Raw genomic sequence first — 25781 nt, forward strand, 5'->3', positions numbered from 1 at the left:
ATTCTGTGTATAGGCATGGTTTTAAAACACGTACATATTTTTGATTTTTGCAAATGCTTGTTTTCCATACAAGATACCAAGGTTTACATAGTTTTTTATGTGAGGGTATCTTTAAAATAGAATCAATTGAATTTGTAGTTTGAATTAATTGCTTGTCATGTAACTAGTTTATAAGTATATAAAGTGATTTGTTTTTTCAGTTTACATCTTGATAAAGCCTGGTACTAACCAGGCGAAAGCGCTTGACTGTGGCTGATGTTCATTTTATATTTTTTGTTACGTCCATTAAAGACAGTTTAACAACATATTTTCGGCTTGGTCGTCTTCAACTGTGGAATTATACTCAATAGAAGGAAAGCTCTTCTGTCCTTCAAGGTCACCTGCATTTTGTGTGACAGCTTATAACGTACCTGCTGACATGCAATTATTATCATACACAGCCTTAGCACATATTCCTTATGTGAGTGTATAACTTGCCTACTTGTAATCAGCATCAAGACGTATGCATCTTATACAGCAGGCAGATGACAAGTAATCTGGTAATGGAGATTTGCATGTGATGCATGTGAAGCATACTTAATGTATGTAAAGTATAAGGCATGGCACTTTGACTCCAACTATGTATTGTCTTCACAGAATTTTATAAATGGTTAATGCTACTATGCTTTTGTGTATAAAGTCTGAAAATCCACTGGAAGTGTAAGATTATAAAAAGAAATATAGGTTTATTGCTCCAAACAAAAATAAAAAAGGTAGCACAATTGGCTTGGCATAGTATTTACAAGTGTATATACAATATGTACAACACCTTAATGCAAGGCTTTATAGTCTAGTCAAGTACTTTGCTATTTAGTCAATATGTAACTCAAAAAAACAGAATACTGATTTAGGACAAAAGTTTTTGCAAGTGTGAACAACGGAGAATGCACAAACAGGTGAATGCTCATCTGTGTGAATTACATATGGTTAAATTAAAGTGTAGCTAGTGCAGGTAAGTAGGAGGGCACATTCACTCATACACTTAATCTGGGATATGCATTTCTTTCCATACTTCTATGGGTACCATCAGGCGCTATATCTTCCCTAACTTGTCTAACACCTTGATCATAGATGCTGTGACCTCATCTGAAATTGTCGCTCTCCTTTGTTTCATTTTACTTCTTTCTGTTCTAACCGCTTCCTGAGGAGACTCTTCTTCCTCTTTCATCATAGGCTATATATTGGGCAATACAGCTCCTGTCGAGTTTTTGTAATTCAGAAAGTTACTGGAAGTACTCGTTTCATCTGCCTTTGATGTCCTGTGAGCTGGTGAGCTCATTGTTGCTGGCATCTCTAACGATTGGTGTCTTAACACTAACTTTTTTAACTTTCTGTCTTTGCCTTACAACCTGATAGACTTTCTTTGTGCCATCTGTTGAGTTACTTTCCACTTGCTGGTAGAGTGTCTATGATAACGTCTTATTTGCTACTGCAACTGCTCTCTTGGCCTTGTTGTTAGTCACTATTCCTTCTTAACCTGATCTGTCTTTTCTACATCTCACTTTTTCCTGCACTTTTTCTTTCTTTTTATAACTTCTTCGACTTCTGCATTGCACCACCAGCTTTCCTTATGTACTTTATTTCCATTCCTGGTTTGACTGCATGTCTGTCTTATCATCTTCACATATGCAGTCATGAACCACTGCCATTCTCACCAACTATTTCCTCTTCTTCCTTGAGGTGATAGTCCTGAGTATTTCCTTGAACTCTTGTGCTTTCTGTTCCAGTAAACTTTCAGATCTTTAGTTTGGTCTCAACTGACCTTAGAGCATTCTCTAACTTCTGCTTATAGGTTCATAGGTTAGTACGTTCATAGGTTAGTACTAAGCTAACTGCCCTTGCAAGCCATTTTAAGCCTAACCAATTATCCCTTGTGAGACTCAAACCCTGCACCTTGTGTTTGTAAGGCAAACACTTTAACCATTAGGCCACCCTCCTTATAGTTGAATATGTGGCTACCAGTGTTATGGACTGTGAGACAGCTGTTTCACTGGGGATAGATTTGCAATCTCTGAGTCTATCACAATATCCTTTCCTTACTAAAATAATGTCTACATGAGTTACCAGCAGGTCACCCTTCTATATGATCATGTGACTGCCTCTCTTGCTGATCCATGTGTTGGCCAGCATGGCCTCTTCTTCATTATTTCCTGTTGCTACACCCATGCAGACCCAGGCAGTCCCCATATCCTCTTCTGTCTGTCCTGATATGATTATCCAGCTCCCCAAAATCAGCACCAAACCATGTTGTCCTGCTTTATCTAGTAGGTCCTGCAACTGCTGCCTGAACATGTTATTTTACTCATTATCACACTCCTATGGTGGTGCATAGGTTAAGATTATGAATACTGCCCTGCCTTTATACTGGAATCTGATTGCCATGAGTCTGTCACTAATTCTGATGAAATCCCTTACTGTCTTCAGAAGATTCCCTATCACCACACTTCCCATACCATTTTAAGTCTGCCCACCTTTGAGTAGTAAACTCTAATTCCAAGACAAGTATGTGCTGCACTGCCCTGCCACTTTGTCTTCTGGATATTTCCAGTCTCCTCCTTACCATTATGTCATCCACTTCTACTCTGCGTCCTGTCAGGGAACCTATATTCAGTACAGCAATCCTTACTTCATGCTTTTGCTCAACATAGTTAAACCAGGCTGGGCAACTGGACACTAGCCAGCCAGTAGCTTATTGACCTAGGCCTGCTGGGCTTTATGGTGGGCAAACACTGACCAACAGAGCAACAGAGACCCATTCCATTGTTAAAATGGTTCCCTTTGGCAACGGTAGTAAATGTGACCAAATCACCTGGAGACAACTTTTACACCTAGCTTTAACAAGGCACTAAACCTGTGATCCATGTTCTTCTATCTAGAGATACTGTGCACCACAGCTGATGCCTGACACAGTTGGTCTACACAACTCTTCCCCCAATATGCACCACCTAAACTCTGAACTGATGCTGCCCATAACTTGTTTTCTGTGAGCCTGAGAAGGAAAACCTAGCATGTTTTTTGGAAGTGGGAGGAACCCCAAAGAAACATGGGTAGAACATGAAAATTCCACAAAAGAACTGCCCAAAGGTCAGGATCAAGCTCTGTGCCTTGTGCTTGGTAGGCAAAGACCTTAAGCTTTATGTTAACTATTCTTGTATGTTAATGAGAATTGCTGATATTGAATGTTGTTTTGGGGACACTGGGCAGTGGAGAGACCCAAGGGCAGGGAGGATATAGCCAAGTATGGCCCTAGGGAGACCCAGTAGAAGGCCAAGAGGAAGGATAATGCGAATGAATGGGGTTATGGGGAGTGGAATGGGGAAAGTTGTAGTTTTCTGATTGTAGTGAGTATAACAAACCAGTGTGGTTGATAGGGACAGTATTAGGTTCCCAACTATGAGGATATAGATGAGGATGGCCAGAGCCATATTTAGGCTTTTTAGTGGCCTGGGCAATACATCTATTTGGCTTCCCCATGCCAATTTGAAGCTGAAGACCATAAAAAGTCATCTCAGGCTTGCGAAACCAAACAACCATATTCAGTTAAGCTAAGAGCCACTACAGAATACCTGCTGCACTAAATTGTAACAGGCACTGTTATAGCTCCTTGCTACAGTTCACTGAATCTGAAAAAAAAACAGATATTTTTCTGGCTCTGCAAAGAGCTATTATGCATCATATTAATAAGTCATTGTTAGACTGGATCAAACACCTCTGATAAACTGTATCAAAATGCCATACTACTGCTTGCTATAGTCCCTAATATGCAAACACTGACTGTCATTTAAGAAGCCACGACTCACAGCTGCTGATGCTTAAATGATTGCCAATACTGCTTGTAGGAGGCAATTGTCAGCACAACTATAGTGCATAAAAGGCTAGTGCCTAAAATTACCTAGGTCACTAGAGGGACCATCTTTGTGTAAAAGAGTCAAAGTGGTTGTTCTCCAGGCATCAGGCACAAACCTTGTGGATCAGTTGAGGTTGACTAGTTTAACCCTATGGATGGGCTGAGGTTAAACAGCTAAGAAGAGGTGCAAATAGTACATGCTTGGCACTGAAGAGAATGCGGCCCAGCATAGTGTCTGGTCCCATGGAAGTATCCGAGTAGTACTGCATAATAAGGTTTTGAAACCCTTTTCTTAACTTTTTTTTGTGCATCCACACAGCATCATATCAGATGGAAGGATTTACATTTATTGCCACACTGTTGATAGAAGGATTCTGAAAGATAAGGGCCACCAGACCTAAATTAGAATGGTACCAGCCATTTTCATATAAAATCAAACTAGGAAAATTCTTACAGACTGTTTTTAAAAAGACATAGTTCTCAGTGCATGATTATTTAACTATTTAAAAAATATCAGAGGTACTTTCTTCCTGAAAAATACTGTTCTGCAGCAATGTTGGATGTATGACCATTAGTAACAGCAATTGTTTTTTGAAGTAGAAAACAGATGCAATAATGCAGACACATATATTACTTATTTAAATAAATGATACACGTAAGGTCAGGCAAAAATATTGTCCACATTTTGTACTTCAAACAAAATTACAGTTGATTCTTGCTTTTACTCCATCTAGGTAGTATGACTTCTTCCTGAGAAAATGTGTTGTTCTGCTGAAATAATTGCAGAAAGTTCAAAGTTGCATAATCAGGACCTGCTACATGTTATATGGGAATACTGTAATACGCTTCCTTCATAGTTCTTAACTTGGGGCTACAAGTTCCTTTTGCTGTGCTGACTATTGGTAAGGAAGGTCTAATATACATTATTTATGAATAGCTTTCTTCTAAATGCACAGCTATCATATCATCCTCAGCAATCACCTGTGCTTCTACCCCCCCCCCCCAAGTACTCACCATACTTATCTCTACAAGTATATAAGTCCTATGTTCACAGCTCTGCATACACACACATATATAGCTAATGTACTGTATCAGTGCTCTCACTGTTTGGGCACAAACTAAAGGAGAACATGGGAGACAACTTATATAAAGGCTGGACTGGCTGTGCCAGTCAGTGTGTCAGGAAAAGTTTGCATGTAGCATAGATGCTTAACTTGTTTCCACATGTCTTGATACAGTAAGATAATTTATACTTCACCTTTGTTTTAATTATGATGAAGCATTTTACCTAAACTGAACTTCTGAGGTCTTATATAACTGTTTATTACAGCTGTGTGAATAAGTAACTTTAGTCTTCTTCCTTTATCGTATATCTGAAACCCATGTTATGCTTAGTTACTTCAACAATAGCTTTATATAAATTTGTATGGAATTAGTTTGCCTGTTTATACCATGATTCTACTCAAGTCCATGAAATAATTTTGTTTTTGTTTTGCTTGGTTTGGTTTTGCCTGCGTTGTTTAATTAATTACTTTATGGCCTGTGCCATAGCTGAAAAATGTTCATTGTGAGTTGGGCTACCTACGTGGTTAAGATTAGTAGATAAACAATAGTGCCCTTTCTTCCCTATGTATCTTTTAAACCATCTTATGTCTATAGAATACTATACTTTTATACTTTATGTCTTTAGTTATATAAGTGGGAAATTAGATCAGGCTAACTGGTTAATGTTGATAACTGAAAACTGGCTAAGGGGGTAATACATTACTTCAGTGAAATATGCCAAAATTAAGGGGGTTAATATAATGGTTAATGTGTTATCTCACAGATATAAGGTTCATAGTTTGATTCTCACCTTTAAAAGGGAACTTGGCTTGACTTAAAATGGTTTAGAAGGGCAGCTGACCTAATACTTACCTAGCAACCTATGAAGTTCTCCAAAGTGCTTTTCAAAAAGAACCTTCCTAGTACAGAAGTAATGATGTTATCTTTCATTTCAATAAATGCAGCATTATCCAAACTGAATAAAATGGATACAAATTGTGAGAGTAAAATAAATGGTCAGGTCATAAAAATTATATCAGAAATAATCTGAAGAATTCTGGATTGCTCGGTGAAGGTGATAACCAGCATTTGTATTTTTAATAAATGATATGAGAGTTTACTCATACATCAGCATTACATGTGTTTGTTTTTCTTACCTAAGGATGATAATACAAATCATTTTAAGCTTTCAAAAGTATGTAGGTACCAAAGTCACCAAAGTAAGAACATCATATTCATTCCATGGATATCATACTACCACCTAATATCGCACTGATATGCCATATTATTGAATATAACACCACATTCTAGAGCCTTCAAATAAGCCACCTGAAGCAACTTTTGGGAAGTTAAGATCCCTTATTAGTGCTGCTAAGCCAGAATTATAAAAAAGGAGTTTAAGTAACTGTAACGATTTTATATGTGCTTCTTGTCTTACTATCACAAGAGCAAGAGCCAAAAGTCTAAATCCTGACTAAAAATGAATTACAATTCATATTGAAAAACAGAGAATTCTGAAACTCACAGGAATACCTTTTGAGTATTTTTGAAAGAGGTCTTTGTCCTGCAACACCTCCTCTATCCCCCCATAACCTTCATATATATTCCGTTTAAGTTAGACTTGCAGTTCCGCTGTTCTGAGAATCGCAGATGTGATCCATAGAATTTCAGCAGGTACACCTACGTCTTATAGGTTACTTAGAGCTAACTTCTACCTATTCTATAAAGCAATGTCTGTTCTAGTTCAGCTTGAATGATTATTTTGGGAATATAGTTCTGGGGATCTAACAACAGATAAAAGAACAAAATTCTAAAAATAAACATCAGTAACAGAAAAAAGTAACAAACACATTATTCAATGCCTTACAAGATTATGGATTAAGCTTCCCCTCATAATCAAAATAAGTAATTATGTTTCATCAAAAATAATCTTAATGCATATATGAGAAGTAGAAATATTAAAATGGGGCTTCAACAATCAAGGTTCTTAAAGGTTAATAGGTCATAAATAAACTTATCGATCATGTCTGCATTTCATTTACGTGATTTAAGGTTATCATGTTTAGCTTGAATCCAGGCCACTTCTAAAATGATCATTTAATGACTAAATGGACATACACATCTGCAAAGTTCCAAGAAAGAAAAAAAAGATTACACGGCAGAATGGGCTGGAAACTTAAAATACATGTGCTGTATATATCTTATATAGACTTCTGTGACTTAATAAACAATTTTCCCAAAAAACAAAACAAAATAGAGTAAAATAATTTTTCCAGTATTGATTATGTTTTTCTATGAAATCTATAAATTCTCAGACTTCAGACAACTTATTTGAAATACTTTATATTTGGGATTTTAGGCTAAAAAGGTAAGTGTCTTCCATACAGCACAATCTACAGGTCATTCATATTACTAGAAACATCTAAGTAATTGCCACATCTCTCATTAATGCAGCTGGTCCTTTGTGAATAAGTGTCAACAAAATTGCTTTTCTTCTTTTTTTCTGGCGTTATCACTTTCAGGATACAATGAAAAGGGAGTTTTATGAGACAAATTCAGGCATTCATTTACTAATGGCACTGCCTTTAGAGAGAGCATCGGGGTGTGAAGATGAAAGAGGTACATTTCTGTTAATACTAGGACTACATTAGCGATATTAACTGTGGTAGTCCACTAAATTCAAAATTAGAGAAAAATGTGTAGCAAAACACCTGAGTAAATGGCATTTTTTAACCATTAGTCTAATGAAATAGTTAACATCTCCAAGAAGTCAGCAAGGAGCAGCATTTAATAAAAGTGCACCCAGATAATCTGCTCAGAAAGCAGCAATGAGCAATGTTTGTTAATGCAGAAGTGACCAATATAAATCAGCTTTGATCATAGTATGGAGGTGAGAAACTAATCATGTGAACCTCTAAGAAATGAACACAGGGCTTGATAATACCATTTTATTTATAGATGGTTTTGTCTGATTATATTTACAAGCTTCCCTAAAAAGCAGACAGTAACAATACAAGAAAACCAATCACAAATATTACAGGCTAACTTAAATATAAATCAAAAGTTATTAATTTTCATCCATGTATTCATACATATTGGCTAAGTTAAATGATGAAGAAATTAACAGAATGGATAACCATATGTTTAACAGAAATTTGTTTTGATGGCTATGAATTAATGTGCAGCAATATTCCCATCAGAAAGAGTATTGTCAAGTAGCTACTAGTAAAGTAAAATTTTGGCCATACTTCAGTCCTGAAACTACAATTGCCATGAATTCTCATTTTCACCAACAAGAATTATAAAGGAGACCTAATTAGTAAAGAGCTCGTTTTCATGCTAGTGTATTTTATTTACTGTTTGATAACTAGGTAAGTGAACTGGTCCACAAACCCCTTTCAGTCATGATCTGGGCACAGAAGCAAAATAATGAGTGCAATAACAATATTTTAACATATTTTAGATATTTACAATTTGCATAGGCAGTAATACAATTAGACTCCTATCTAAACATAAGTTGCAATTACTTCAGATTATATGTTGCTACAGTTCACAGGCTAAAAAGAGATTTACTTGAAAAACTAACAAACTGCAAAGGTGAGTACAGAATAAAAGTAAGTAAAGTGTATAGAATCTGATAAGTTCACCTATGTAGGAAAACTAAAGTAGGGAATTCAAATTTAGCACTAAGTGCTGCTGTAAGTGATAAGCCGTTTTGATTATCCATTATTAATAAATAAGCCGTATGCTTGCAGTGTTGAGACATGTAATAAATTAACATTGACTGGCACTACATTCTCTTGATTAGTAGCCTATCTGATGCTTTTGGGGCAATAAGTTTCAAACATAGACCCAAATTAGAATTTATGTCTAATTAACTAAGGATGAGCTACTGTGGTGGTATCTCACATATGTTTGTATAATGCACATCAGTAGTCAATATTTAGTAAAATTAAGGAGAAGGGATGAAACAAGCAGCACAACTGAGTTAGAATGCAGTCTCAAAGTACAGTTTACATGTATAAACAATTTAAAACCATAGACAGGTAACTAGAAGTTTTAAGCATGTCACAGCCATATTCTGCTAGCTGAAATACATCCAGCGCAACCATGAGTCTATCCTACTAGGTGTATTTAATATCTGAATAAATTTCCACCATTTCATAAGAAGTGTAAAAACATAAGAATGAAAATGCTTTTCTGCACTGTGTCTTACCTGTGGAACGTTGGAACACTAATGCCAACATGAACATTATCAATTTAGCTTTATTAAATTCCCAACGATAATTTTCAAGAAGGAGCACACGTGATAGCATCCTTGTTGACTTTATTTTTACAGTACAGTATTAACTCTCAGATCTTCTGACTGCACCCCATTGGCCACTTGTTTCTGTCTTTTCCATTTCATTTATTTCGCTACTTTTTTTTATCCTGGTTTTATGTCATTTCTCTCCTCAGTGTGTAAAGTGGAATGTACTTGGCAAATAACACAGCTGATATATTCTGAGTTTCTCCTCTAAATATCTCTTTAGTGTCTCTTCATCATTCACTACATTCTAAGATTAATGCTAACCTAATCGTTGAAGACTTATCTTCCTGTTACTTTCATATAGACAGGGTGGTTTGTTTGTTTATCTATAAAGATTGTGTTATTTTAGCGCAGCCCCATGGCACAATGGGATGAATCCCTGATTGTGACCCAGACAACCAGGTTTTGGTTACTGGCACAAGTTCTGGTAGTGCCGAGCTGGGAGGAGTGGCATGCGAGACCTTTGGTAGCTCATCCTGGCTCACCACTTGGTGGACACTTAGTGGAAGCCCTCGATATTACACCCACAGGTACACGCTAACTGAGCATGTGCTGCAGAGTGGTACAGCACAGCTGCCAGGAATACTCCTGTGGTAGCAGACATGCTTCCTGAGTGAGCAGCAATATGTAGAACTCAAGGGAGCCACTAAAAGTTGCTGAGTGTGCAGGCCGCTCTGTTCTCGGTTGGGCATGAAAGCAGGCCTTCTCTCTACTGTCTGACTCTTAGCAGAGGTAGAATGATTTGACTAATCAGTCTTTCTAGGAAGGAAGAAATACATTGTAAGACTCCTGCCTAGCCAGGGGCTACCTGGTCCTTTGCCCCAATGGAATTAATAAGCAAAATAGGTATACATAGAGGAGCCATCAAATTCTGTCTGTATTGAAAGGCCTCACAGCACCCCTGGGCTGCCTGTTAATTCACTGTAACTCCTATTCTGCAAGACATTATTACTTGCATTTTGCATTTCTTTGCTGTCAACGCCCATCTTAGAAGTCTCCATGTTCAGTCAAGTCCTGGTGAAAAGGCTGAAAAAAAACAGGAAAACAAACAATATGTAAGTGCTGAATAGAGCAACTCAACACTACAATAAAGTAGTCTGTGACTGAAAAATGTAAACTAAAAATAGTGAGAATGGAGAACACTGGACCACGTAAAAGTACAAATCCAGAATACCAAGTGGTGTGATTACACAAAGTCCAGTATTTTCCATTATCACTTGATACTGCTACCACCACTAAAAATGATAAAAGTAAAATACGTTCCATTATCACTGGTCATATCTGTTGGCTGTTGGTGACATTATTTAGAAAAATTCTTATCAGTGAATGTGTAACATGTCCTTCAAATGTGGAACAGTGAGGAGAATGACTTTTTAAGACACAAAATGAGGAACAGTCCTCATAATGAGGTACACTTGAGAGGTATGAGTAACAATAATGGGTTTTCTGCCCATTGTTTCCAGTTTTGCCATGTGGATGAGATGATATGGAGCGGCTCATACATGTTACGCAACTGCCACAACATTCTGAGAGCTATGCAAAAACACTGGTGTGATCCAGTGTTGTCTATTACCACCGTAAAAATACTGTATAAATAAAAAAATATTTACTAAGATAACACTAAATATTAAGACACTAAAACACAAACATGCATAGCACAACATTAGAAAATTTTACAGTAAGTACAAATACTTACTGAGTAATACAAGCACAAATTATAAACTATCTTAGAATAACATGTAAAGCCAAGTGATCTAGTTAGGTTATAAAGGCAATTCAGAACTAATATAGATAATGTTGGGACACTTTCTATAATGTAGTCTAGTTTGGTATTAGTTCTGCAATATACCAAAAACAAGTAATCTCCGTGGTATCCCTGATGTCTCAAACAGCCCACTAAACTAGTATAATGGGTCCAAAAACAAAACTGTAAGATACTTCTCTGTGTGGAAGATTTTCAATCCATATATATCTAGTTACTCACTGTATATGAATCAGAACAGTAATGGTAGAAGAAGTAGCAAACTTAAACTCATCCTAAGTCAAAAAATAATAAAAAAATATAATTTGAAATATTATACAGACTTGCTAAGCATTCAAAAGTAATCCAAGCAGGGTAGACAGTCTGTTTCCAGTCGAAAATCCTTTATTAAGTACACAGACAAGCGATCCAAGTAAAACAAAAATAACAGAATAATAGTTTCCTCACAAGCTTTCTAACTATATATATATACTTTTTATCAGGCAAGGGAGTGGTTTATTGCGCTGTGGCATGCGTGTTAAATTTGCATCCCATCCCCCATCAGTGTGACATTCGAGCTGGTCCTACCCTACTTAGTAGCTGTCATAATACTATAACCCTTTAAATAAAATTAATAATGATGTGCTAACTCTTACTTAATCAGATTATTAAGTCTGTGATTTTATCCAAGACAATATACGACATGGCTGGAAATATATAAACCTTAGACCATTTGGCAATCTAAAAATATATATAAATATATACATATACATTTTGTATGGGAGATGGGATGTGAATTTAACATGTATACCAATACACTGTGTTTTACAGCACAATAAACCACTCCCTTGCCTGATAAAAAGTATATATATATATATATATATATATATATATATAGTTAGAAAGCTTGCGAAGAAAATATTATTGTTATTTTTGTTTTACTTGGATTGCTTTTCTTTGTACTTAATAAAGGGCTTTTGACTGGAAACAGACTGTCTATCCTGCTTGGATTACTTTTGAATACTTAGTAATTCTGTATAATATTTCAAATTATATATTTGTTATTATTTTTTTTACTTAGGATGACTTTGTGCTCGCTACTTCTACTACCATTATTTGATCTGTGCAATATACAGTGATTAACTAGATATATATATTTTAAAAATCTTCCACACAGAGAAGTTTCTTACACTTAGCTCTCCAATATAAACTATCTACTGTAGCAGATCCATTATATATTTTAGCCATAACATATATCAAGACATATAATGGTTATATTAACCCAAGGTATTTCATGGTGCACCTCGTACAAATCATTATCTTAAGAAATGCACCTTTATGTCAAGTTAAATGTATGGTTTCCAGATATATGCATCTTAAAGTAAGAGGGAGTTTGTCCCACAGTTTACCAACCTGGTTAGGGTAGCTGGAATCAACATATCTGTTTGCACATTTAGAAATATTGATCAAGCAACTGGTAGGTGTACTCTTGCTGCAGTGTGGGCATTGTAAACACATCATCTATGACAGGACACTTGGCAGCTTGCAGTAGTTTCTGATCTAATTTTAGCAGTGCTGAGGAAGGCTGTTACACGAACTCTGACTGCTTTAGGTGGTAGAGAGCTTTACAATGATGAACTCTACTGTAACAGCAGCAGCAAACGTAGACATCTTGTTACATCCTTGTTAAGGTTCGTGCAGTAGTTGAGACTGCAAGTTAGTATAAATATGAGCAGAGTATAAAAGAGGCTAAAGTATATAATCCCAGCAGACTGCCTAACTGAAGGAGTCAAAAATCATTTGACCCTATTAAGATGGCCCAGATTTTGAAACTGCTTCCCTCTTGATTCTTAGCTGTCTGTCATTTATTGCAGTCAATAATTTAAAGGAATAAACTTCCTAAATAATAAAGTTATCAGGCATGGAAATGCTAATTCTATCTGTTGCTGCATGACAGGATACAATTTCATGAAATCTGCACTGCTTACAGAAGAATTGTTTAGCTTTACTTTATGAAGTCATGTGGCAAATAGAAAACAAAATAGACATTTTGACTGACGTAACAGGCAAAACCTATAGGACTAAAAGCAAGATAGAGGCTAACTTTTCTTTAAACTTTCACATTCTTTTTGAAGACATATTTATGCTGAGGTGTCAGTAGCATGGAGCGTGTACGAGTGCAGAGGGCGTGTCTGAGAACAGAGCTCTCAGAATAAACACGCCCCTGCAATGTAGAACAGCCGAAAGTAGTAAGAAATGAGCGAGATCACTCATAGGTGTCAACATATCCCCACCAACAGTTCTCCATGTGTCCAACAGCAACAGTACATAACAATCAAATGAAGTAACCCCTTTATTTTTTTTTTTAATCTGAGTACAGCTAACTGTAGGTGCGCAGGTGTGCCCATCGCTTAGCTACAGTTAAAGCAGCTTAAAAGGCTGAAGAAGATAACAAGGAAGATATATGAAATGAAGCAGCACAGCAATAGTGTAGTGGGCAAAGCATTCGCCTAATGAGCAGACATTCCCAGTTGGAGTCCCACTGCAGCACAGTCTATTTTACATGGCAAAGCACATTATAACCAATATTTTTGTTGCAAAACTCACTACATAACATATATTTATGAACTAGTGTACTGCAGGAAATGCACATGTGAAGTGTCAGTGTCATAATGAATAAGGCACTAGTAAGCAGGTTTAAGCACAAATAAGCAGTAGCAAGCATATGTAAGCAAAAGTAAGCATGTTTAAGTGTGTTTGTGTGGGGGTAAGCACTGTCTACACAGGTTAAGCAATTCAGAAGCTAACAGAGTATAAGAAACTGTAACCAGAGGTTAGCAGTGCTTAGCTCTGTGCAAACCCACTTACAACTGCTTTAAAGTGCCTTAATCACTCTGTATCCAACGGCTCATGTTCTGCCCAACAACAAAATAAACAGCATCTGCAAGTCTTGAACCCATGACCCTGCACACCATAAACAAAGTGATTTGAAACTAAGCCATAACAGATATATATAAATCTGATGTTTTCAGAAACGTATCATCCAGCCCAGTCATGCAACAGTACAGAGGATGTATACCAACATCTAGATGTATGTGTGTGTGTAAATATATTAATATCTAAACAGATACAACATATCTATATATGTGTGTGTATATATATATATATATATATGTGTGTATGTATATTTGGAAATATATACATATATATAAATATATACGAACATATATACATGCAAATGCCTACGTCGACACATATATATCTCTACATCTATATGTCTATATATACGCAGCAAGGTACATATATGTACGCAGATATATATATCTATGTAGGTATATATGGACATAGTCATATATATGTAAGCAGATATATGTATCTATATAGGTATATGTGGCCATACATCTGTAGATAGTAATGGTAGATTAACAAAAACAAATATGTCCACATGTACCATTAATGGGGTTGAGAGGCTCCAAACAATATATGTCTTGTATGAATAGGCATACCCCCCTACAGCCAAACATGTCCACCCTGCAATACACTATCAAGTGTTGCAGATCCCATAACCAGGACCTGACATGACATGGGAACAAGATGTTAACAGTAATACATCCCACCTGTATGATGTCAGGCTGGTATTGGTAACATATCATGCATTACAGTCTGGCTCCCATAGGAAATGTAAAATGTGGAAGCTATTAACATTCCCCAGGATACATATACACAGACACATATATACAGAAACAGATATATATATATATATATATATATATATATATATATATATATATATTTACATAAATAAAGATATACATGTGACTACACATACACACACAGAGATATGTATAGTAAGATACATATGTAGAAGGTGCACAAAATATGAAACAGCCACTATGCCTATAGTTCACACTTGAACAACTGGACACTGTGTGGGCCACCCATACAAATGACAATCATTGCCTGCAACATATACCCACAGAGAGGTCATAGGAAAAAATACCACACACAGGTTTAAAGAAATGGAAAACCTTTGTGTACTATTACAGTTCTACATACTATTGCTACTGTAATTGGGATTATCTTCACAGACATGGTGTGTGTGTGGGAGCTCACATCTGCTTTCCACATGTGTGCCAGTGACTACTGACAGACACCCTAAGGACATCATAGTAAAGTACTGCTGCTAGCACGTACTGCCCCTGTCGACTGCAGCAGACATATTAGCCAATGTGTGTGGACATTCTGACACACTCTGTACTAGAGGTATACACAGAACCCCTTAGTGCAAAACATGTGTACCATGCCTGACAATATGGATGTTAACAGCCATGTAGATGGGTATAGCACATAACGACTGATATACATATGCCACCATAGGTCATGCATTCATACACCCCTGTCTGGCCTGACACATAATAACCGCTGGTACAGGGGTGCCATGGCCACATACTACCCACTCAATATTGACATACATCTGTACAGCATCCCACTGCTCTGTCTGACATACATGACTATTAAGGGGGGTCCGACAGCAGTACATCTGACAAGTATCTGCACATGACATCTCACTGGGTAAGTACACTAAGATGCTAGGCATGTAACAATGCACTGTGCAGGCTACAGGCAGACTGGCTCAACACTGGCCTACATCTCCTATGGGGGAATGCACATGTACCTGTATATATAGCAGGCTGTATAGGCATGTCACAGCACAGGGACAGATACACCTGTGTGAAAGTGCATAACCACAACCAATAAGAACACAGCCACAGTCACATATGGCAAGCTAGCATAATATTACAGTATATGGACTATCTGTTCATCACCATCCTCATATGTGCCACTCACACACTAACCCTACATATACTGGGCTGCTGCACAGTTTGGTCTGATGGTTGTCTGTGGTATGGGACATGTGTGTGTATGGCCCTACAAACATGTAAGTCAATACGGTAACATACAGTGGAGCAGCATGTAACATCAGATAGGACAGGACCTAGGACGATGACAACTACCACAGTCTGTACACAGGCCAAGGTACATATTAACAATACACACACTGTCGACATTCACCATAAGTACACAGACCTCAGTACTGTACAACAACCATGGTATGTCCAGATTATGTCATCAAATATAACCCCTACTGTACATAACATGTGTAGCAGTCTGATATCTCACTGGCTTGTTATCAGATAGGATGACACTAATTATGGTGTACAGCACATATGCACCTCTTACTGCATGACATATATACAAAGATTGACTGAGTTGCAGCTGGAAGCACATACACAGGGCCAATATTGACACATTGTGTGATAACATCATACAGTTACTGTTATAACAGGGTTTGTTGCAACATATGTTCTATGAGGAATATGAAGTCAGTAACTGTCATGGCTTTCACCATCTACAGACTGCAATCCTCACACTACCTTCTGCAGTTCACAGATACATGTTCGTGGGTAACACATGACACCAAAGGCACCACACACTGCCCAGTCTGCAGATGACCCTACAGATGGGGAGTCCTCATAAACATACAGCTGACATGGCAGGTATTAGTACATGTAGGACAGCCATATCTGCACAAACCCTGTTAAACCAACATTACTTTGAATGTAGTACAGCAGCCCTTACAGTCTGTAGTCAGGTCAGGCACATCCCCCTCCTGTGTGTTGGCCTGTTTACACAGTGTATGTTGTCAGAGGTAAATCCCCACTCCATCTGAGATGCTGTTTGCCAAACAACAGAACAAGTTCCTGCTCACAGTGAATGAAAAGGACCAACACAAACATGATGTTCCTAGATATTTGGAGTGTGTTTCCATGCAATTGGACATGGGAATGTTACCACAGCTGTTCCACATGCAATCAGCTAGGGGAGGGCTGCAATTCTTGCAGAGGCCATCAGCTGATCACATTACCTAAAATACACATGCTGCTTCCTAAGAAAAGCAGGTATAGATCTCCACATCCACCAGTGAGGGAGTGAGAGAGGTAGACAGATGCATCTACAAGTCAGGGAGGGGTGGGAGAGTAAAACCTAAGCATGTTTGTTTCACATACCTACCAGCACAGGGTATCAAACCCCTGATGACTATGTAGTGCTATCACAGTCCTATGCTGCTGTTGGATGTGCCACATAGGCTACTTGTTGTGGATTCTGCAGAACATATATGTGATGGTGAGTTACATCTGCAACAGGGATATGGTAGCTAAACGGTAGGTGATGTTCATGTGCTTGTCCACATGAACATGTGCCAGCGTCAACACAGCCACACTCTCACAGGAATGCACACACATTGACTCACTTAGCAGGGCCAGGGATACAGCTCATCACTAGTGAGATTGCCACAACACATTACTGTACAGGTATCACATGCACCAAATGGGTCATATGGAGGTTATATGGACAAAGGGTATGGGGAGGTGTCTGACATCAGACAGCATGCTTCAGTATGCTACTGGGGGTTGTAGTGAGTGTGGATGTGATCATACAACACACACACAAACACAAGGGTGCCAGTACTGACATGCATGGGTGCATTTCTGCATGGGTATGTGGTGGTCAACTGTGCCAGATGGCTATACAAGGCTAGGTGATGGGTATACCTTGGCATCAGGCCACATGACAATGGTCTGCATTGTGGCTCAGGCTTGTGGTTTCTGCATTTGCCCATACAGGTGGGTATTGTATCCACTATCCAGTCACCTGGGTGGCTACTGCATGTGCCAAATGCTGTACATCACTTGCCATGTATGTGTTCCCTAGTCCATGACATGGATGGTGTCTGGGATGTGCACACCTCCCACATGCATGTGCAGTGACATGTGGAACTGTACCTGGGGTATCGGGCCCATGTTGTGTACACAGATTATCATCAGATGTGCCAGTCTTGGCCACTTGTGGCAGGAACTGGTAATGGACAGCAAGTTAACCCTGCACCTGCATTGATAGCATTAATGGCATTCCCTGGCATCTGTCCATACAGGGCATGTTTTCAGGCATGGTATGTCCTTTGTGGGCCACATTTGATGGCACCACAGGTGTTGTAGTTGTCCAGTGGGGAACATGGGGAAGGTGCACTGTCTGCATGTATGTGTCTATTAGACAGATGGACAGGGTACCATACCCTCTGTAGGCTACTGCAATCACTCTGTAGTTACTATCAGTCACCAGTATGCAGTGTACTACACACATATTGGCTGTTGCCTCGGCATGTGTGTGTGTGTGTGTGTGTTTGTGTGTGTGTGTGTGTGTGTGTGTGTGTGTGTGTGACATGGGTTGAGAGTGTGCTCTGGGTAATACTGGGGTTGCTAACTGTGATTGCCTGGCCATGATGTCACATGTATGGGTATGGATTTGCACTAAAGCCTCTCGGCTATTTCACATCTGTTATCCCTTTACAGTGGACATTGTGATATAAGGCCACCATAAAAGACATTTGCAAATCCCGCCCCACATTAGGCCCAGGTCTCACACACTCACACACACACACCTGTCATGTCTGGGAGTTGAACCCCTATCTAACTAGTTTATTACACTACAGCACTACGCAGTTGTAGTACATTGGAGCACTCCTTCCCCAAAGGTGTATTTCACATTGGATGACATCAGCAGGACTGCCAAAGTAGGCCATTGGACATGTACTGAGTGTGACTAGCCTAAAATGCATTGCTCCCTACACAGACATTGAAACACACACAAAACATCCACAACCAACATGTGTGGGTATTGAACCCCTAACAGAGGTCTATATCACACTACAGCAGTATGCAATTATGGCACGCACTATGGAGATTACTAGGTTATATACTTCCCAGAGGTGTATGTCTAGGTGGATGACATCAGCAGCCTTGCCAAACAGAGCATACAAATTGTATGGCGTGTGATTACCCCACACAAGCATTGCTCTCTACACAGACAAGCACACAAGTACACACGCAGTTGCCATGTCTGGAAGTAGAACAGCTACCGACCTAATTTATCATACTACAGCCATACACAGTTACAGGATGTGCTACAGAGGTTACTGGGCTACAGTGTCCCAGAGGTGTATTACTAGGTGGATGACATCAACAGCCTTGCCAAAGATGAGCAATTGAATTGTAGGGAGTGTGACTACCCTAAAAAGCATCGCTCTCTACACAGACACAGACCCGCCATGTTAGGGATTAGAACAGCTACCTAACTAATTTATCACACTACAGCAAGTCGCAGTTACAGAACATGCTACAGAGATTACTGGGTTATAGCTACCCAGAGGTGTATTTCTAGGTGGATGACATCAGCAGCCTTGCCAAAGATGAGCATTTGAATTGTAGAGAGTGTGACTACCCTAAAAAGCATTGCTCTCTACACAGACAGTTGCCATGACTGGGAATTGAACTCCTACCTAACTATTTTATCACACTACAACAGTATGCAGGTACAGGATGTGCCAAGGAGATTACTGGGATACATCCTTCCCAGGGATGTATTCTAGGTGGATGACATCAGCAACTTTACCAAAGTAGAGCATTTCAATTGTAGGGAGTGTGACCACCCTAAAAAGCATTGCTCTCTACACAGACAGACACACATGCACACACACAGTTGCCAAGGCTGAGGTTAAAACTCTCACCTAACTAGTTTATCACACTACAGCAGGACACAGGTATGGGACACGCCATGGAGATTACTGGGATACAACTCTCCCAAAGGTGTATTTCACAGTTGATGACCTCAGCAGGATTGTCATAGTGGGGCTATGGGGAGGGCAGTGTGTGTGCATGGGCCATAACCCATTCATCTAGGAGTTAACACGCCACATGCTGGCACAACTTGGGTCATATTCCACATGTACGTGTATACAGCTGCTAGATGACTACTTCCTTGAACAGTCATTTTGCACAGCTGGCATGTGCACCACATACTCTGTAATGCTGACAGATACTGGTGGCTAGTATCTGCAGTGTGTGACATCAGACCCTCATGTGGTTGTGGCCCTTTGGCTGTTTGTTGGGTGGGAGAGCCCTGGATGGCTCCTTGTCACAGTCACCCTCTTCTACACATCTATGTATGTCTACCATTGGCCTATTATAGTGTGTTGTCCTTACATATATGCCTGTATTCCTATCCACTGTGAGTGCAAAGCATGTGTGGTGCATACTGAGGAGTGTCTGCACTAACATCTGCGGCTTCCAGATATGTCTGGTCCACTGGTGATTGCAGAAATGGCCTTCATGTGTTTAAGTGTGTGAGCATGCCCAGTATGACCTTTCAGTATGTTGTTGACTGACATTGCCTTCATTAATTTAAGTGTATGGGCATGCCCAGTATGGCAGTCTGTACTGAATGTGTGGATCGAGTCCAGGTAGTTTGTACTGCAGTACTGACCTTTGTGCTGTACACCTACAGATAGCATGCAGTCTCTGCAGGGTATCTGTCAATCATTTGGCATGGACTGTTACTACATTTCCGCATAGGAATGAGGGGCTCACCTGACTATTTCTACATTTCTACACAAGATTGGGGGGCACACCTGACTGTTACTATATTTCTACTTAGGATGGGGGGGACACACCTGACTATTTCTACATTTCTACACAGGATTTGGGGGGCACACCTGACTGTTACTGTATTTCTACGTAGAATGGTTAGGCACACCTGACTATTTCTGCACTTCTACACAGGATTGGGGGGCCACACCTGACTGTTACTATATTTCTACATGGGACGGGGGGCACACCTGACTATTTCTACATTTCTACACAGGATTGTGGGGGGCACACCTGACTGTTACTATATTTCTACGTGGGATGGGGGGCACACCTGACTATTTCTACATTTCTACACAGGATTGTGGGGGGCACACCTGACTGTTAATATATTTCTACGTAGGATGGGGGGCACACCTGACTATTTCTATATTTCTACACTGGATTTTTTTTGGGGGGGGCACCTGACTGTTACTATATTTCCATGTGGGATGGGGGGCACACCTGACTATTTCTACATTTCTACACAGGATTGGGGGGACACACCTGACTGTTACTACATTTCTACGTAGGATGGGGGGGGCATACCTGACACTTGCACACATTTTCTAGGACTGTACTGGTATGTCGGTTACTCCACTTCAGTCTGTGGTCTTACCTATCGTGCTGGCTAGAGGCATACCAGTGTACTACAGATCTTAGCTTTTAATTACCTACATATTAGTTTCTGATTTCCTACCCTTCAGAGCTGACATCCCACTGCCCGACCTGCTGTAGTCTGTCTGTGTAGGCCTGGGGGGGGGTTACCCATAGGCCTCATTCAGAGGCCATAGCACAGCCTTTGGTTGTGTTTGTCTACACCTGTCCTGCTGGCTGTGACTGTTGTTGGGTATGTGACCCCCCCCAACTGGCATGTGTGAGTCACTTACCTTGTGGGTGTCCCAGTATTGAGGGTGGTGCTGCAGGGCTGCCTATGTTGGATGCACATAGTACACTCCCTACACATGGTTAGGCACAGGTAGTGTAATGTTTGGCATCCCTTCTACTGTAAGTGAGAGTTGGAGAGAGGGGTTATTCCCTGGGTCCCTCCTGTGTCAGTGTATGTGCTATGCGTTGCCTCTTTGCCAAGGCCAGGGCATACTGGGCACTCCTCCTTCTGTCTATTGGGGCAGGCTCAGGTTGTTTCTCCTCCGAGTCACTCTGAGACTGTGCAGGCCTTGGCAATGGTGGGGGGCTGTGTGGCCCTGCCCCATGCTGTTCCTGCTGCAGCTGTTTCCGCAGGATCATATTGTGTAGCATGGCACATACAAAGACAATTTGGATACATGCAGCTGGTGAGTACTGCAAGGCTCCACCGGATGTGTCCAGGCACTGGAACCATGACCTGAGCATCCCAAACACATGCTCTACTATAATTCTGGTCTGTGCATGTGCCTCATTATGGAGTTCTTGTTCGGGTGTGTGTGCATTTCTGATGGGCATTATCAGCCATGGCGTCACTGCGTATCCAGCATCCCCCACTTGGTGACTGTGAGGGATGTCTCCATTGGCAAATCACTGGTACAGCTGCGTCAGATGCCAGATGTGGGAATCATAATAGCTTCCTGGGCAGCCAGCACACACATTCATTATTATGCCCTGGGCGTCGCACATGACCTGGCAGTTGATGGAGGGGAAGCCCTTGTGGTTGATGTAGACCCTACCCCACTCACCGGGTGGTGCTTTGATGCATATGTGCGTGCAATATATAGCACCCACTACCGTGGGGTATTCTGCTATTTGGTGGAACAGTTGCATATTACTGGCCAACGCCTCACGGGTGTTGGGGAAATATACATGCTCACCGGCATGTGCTGACATGGCATCCAGGAACTGAAGTACCCTGGATGCTGATGCCTGTGAAATCCCCATCATATCCCCAGTTGGACTTTGGAAGGTACCTGTAGCTAGTATCCTTAGGCCTACGCATACCTTGGTATCCACTGGGATGGGTTCCCATCTGTTAGTTCTTTGTGTCAGGCGTAGATGGCGTGGATGGCACAGCTCAACAATTTGCTGTAGGAGGTCCCTGTGCTAAGCTAGGAGCAAACCCGAGCCACAGGGCTCCAATTCACTTACAGTATGCCAGGCACCCCCTGATGATGTCACCTAACTCCTAGGCTTGTACCAAGTTGTTTCTACTCTTACCCTGTTGGAACCTGACACACATGCTGGGGAAAACTGGGATTCACTCTCCTTCCCCTCATTTGCATAGGATTGCCTGGTAATGCATAGTTACATGTCTTACACTAAGCCTCCCCCCTTAGCAACCACTACTCACTGGCCAGGTTGTCTTCTGCCTGCCATTGACTTGCATGGCAGAATAGTGATTTTTAGTTAGACTGCTTATTTTAGGTTTATTTTATTATTTTCCCCCTGATCCCATTTGCGCACCACTGACCTATGCTTAAACAGCTGAGATCAGCTAAAAAAAAATAAAAGTTGATTTTTGTATTTATTTTTTTGTTTGCAATGCCAATGGACTTATACTTGGCCATTGGCATGCTTACTACGTGAAATGCAGCCTTTATTTGGGGCTGTCACAGCTCCATTTTGGATTTTGCAGAAGTGTACTCGGTTACTAACCGAGTATATTTCTGCAGATAGCACTAGTCTTGCACGTACTGTTGCAAGCTTCCTGGATTTCAAAATCACCTTATTTGCACTGATTTCACCTGCAAATGGGGTAATTTGCATACTAGGGCTTAGTCCGTGCAAGATTAGTGCAGGAGTGCTCATGCACACCCCTGCAGGCTGTTCCTGGATTGCACGGCAGACATATTGCCTGCTTGAGCTCCTGCACCGATCTTGCACTCCGTGCAAGCTTTTGAGAATCAGGGGGAATACTTATTATTTCAACACAATGACATTACAGAGCTCAGAAATCACAGGAAAATGTTAAAATAATATTGTAGGACAGTTTGACATAAATATAGAAAACAGCAAGACTAATCCGGCTAAATTTCTATCTTACTCTAAGGGAAATACTAAGATCTACGATCCTACTTACAGAGCAATGGCAAAGTGCTAGTGAGTTGATGTGTTCAGGTTCAGACAAAATCTAAAATGCTCTCCTTTCTTTCTGTCCTTAAATTGATAACACAGTACTGCTGAGTCGTTTCAGATTACATCATTCTTAACAGTTCTTTAGTTCCCAGGCTAACAGAAATCCAGAATTTACATTTCTTAGTAAGCTGCACCTATCCAGGAAGCCACAGCAATAAAAGGTATTATACATGTAAAACCTTAGTAATTATCTCTTAAATCAAGAAAATAGAAATTATTTCCTGTCCCAGACATATTGTCTCCAAGATTGAGATCAAACAGTCATAATGCTTGACTTATCACTTTCTTCCAGCAGAGTGCACTGTGCTTATATTTTTGAAGCTCATCATAACATATAGATTAATCATAACATATAGTTCTCTTTACATTTGTAAACCAAGCATGTGGATTATATTAATATTTACAAATGACATAGAATTATCTACAAAATTCTATCTAGCTAAGCTGGCAGCCTTCATATATCCCCCCCAGAGAATTCAAGCTAGTTTTTCAAGTGTCTCTTGAGAACCATTGCTTGATAGGGTTAGGTCTATCTGAGTATACCTGCCCCATTCCCTGTCTTGAGAGTCCATCTGCGTTGGCATTGCTAATCCCACTGCAGTGCTGCACTGACATATCATATGCTTGCAACCCTAGGCTCCACCGTAGCAGCTTGGGATTTTTCTGGCTGGCTCTTTGTAACCATGTTAGGGGATCGTGATTTGTAATACAGTGAATTTTCTTCCATACAGAAAAGGTTGAATTTTCTGCAGTGCCCACACTATGGCTAGACATTCCTTTTCTACAGCTGCATAGCATTCCTTCCTGGATTGGATCCTATGACTGAGATAAACCAGTGGGTGCTCATCTTCCTCCGAAGAAATCTGGCTAAGTACAGCTCCCATGGTTCAAAGCATCCACCTGCACAACCAATTATTTGCTGTAATCTGGACTGGCTAACACAGGGGTACCTCCTAAAGCTTCTTTAAGCTTCTGGAATGCCTGCTCACATGCTGGGGTCCACACTGCCTTATCTGACCTGTTTTTCCATGTCAGGTCTGTGAGTGAAGCAGCTATGGTACTATAACTGGGGAAAAACTTTCTGTAGTAACCTGCTGTCCCTAAGAATGCCCTCACCTGCTTTTTGATAACAGGTGCAGGCCATGCCTGAATGGCTTCCACTTTGGCAGGTTCTGGCCTGATCTTATCACTCCCCACTCTATGCCCAAGGAAGGAGTCCTCTGCCATACCCACCTGACATTTGCTGGGTTTAATGGTCAACCTTGCCCTCTGTAGTCTGCCCAGCACCTCCTTGACATGCTGAAGGTGCTCTTGCTAGAAATGGCTGTAGATGGCAATATCATCTAGGTAAACAAGGCAAACCCTCCTGCTCCTGCTAGGATATGATCTACCAGCCTCTGGAATGTCACTGGGGGATTTTTCATCCCAAAAGGCATCTTTGTGAACTCATACAAGCCAAAAGGAGTTACAAACGCCGCTGACCTCTCTCCAGCACTGGGAGTCAAGGGCACCTGCCAGTAACTCTTGGTAAGATCAGTGGTGTTAAGATACTTAGCCCCACCCAGCTGCTCTAGGGCTTTAGCCAACCTAGGCATGGGGTAAGCATCTGACTCTGTGTGACTATTTAATTTCCTATATTCCACACAGAACCTGGTGCTGCCATCCATTTTTGGTACCAGTACCACTAAGGAGGTCCAGGGGCTGTTGGACTCTTGAATTACCCATAGTTCCAACATTTCCTGTATCTCCTCCCTCAGAGTCTGTTTGACTCTCTCAGGCTCCCTATAAGGGGCCTGCCTAATAGGCCTTTGGGGTCCTGTATCCACCTAGTGCTGCACCAGGTGGGTGCACCCTGGTTTCCCAGTGAACATGTCCCCAAACTGCTGTAACACTGCTCGGATTTCTCAAACCTGGGTAGGAGATAGCTGCTGGGACATTGCTACCACTTCCAATAAGGTTTCAGTCCTAGTCTCATTGAGGAGATCACTCACCAGATCTCCCTCAGACTACTCCTGCAATTCACTGCAAATATTCAGCACAAGGGCCTCCCTATCATGGTAAGGTTTTATCATGTTAACATGGTATAATTTGTGCTCCTGCCTCCTGCCTAGCAGTTCCACCATGTAGTTAACATCACTTACCTTTCTTACCATCTTGTAGGGTCCCTCCCAAACTGCTTGCAGCTTGTTGTGTCTGACAGGAATGAGAACCATT

This window comes from Protopterus annectens, chromosome 1.part1 (assembly GCF_019279795.1).
Source record: "Protopterus annectens isolate FY-2018-M chromosome 1.part1, PAN1.0, whole genome shotgun sequence".
Taxonomy (NCBI): Eukaryota; Metazoa; Chordata; order Ceratodontiformes; family Protopteridae; genus Protopterus; species Protopterus annectens.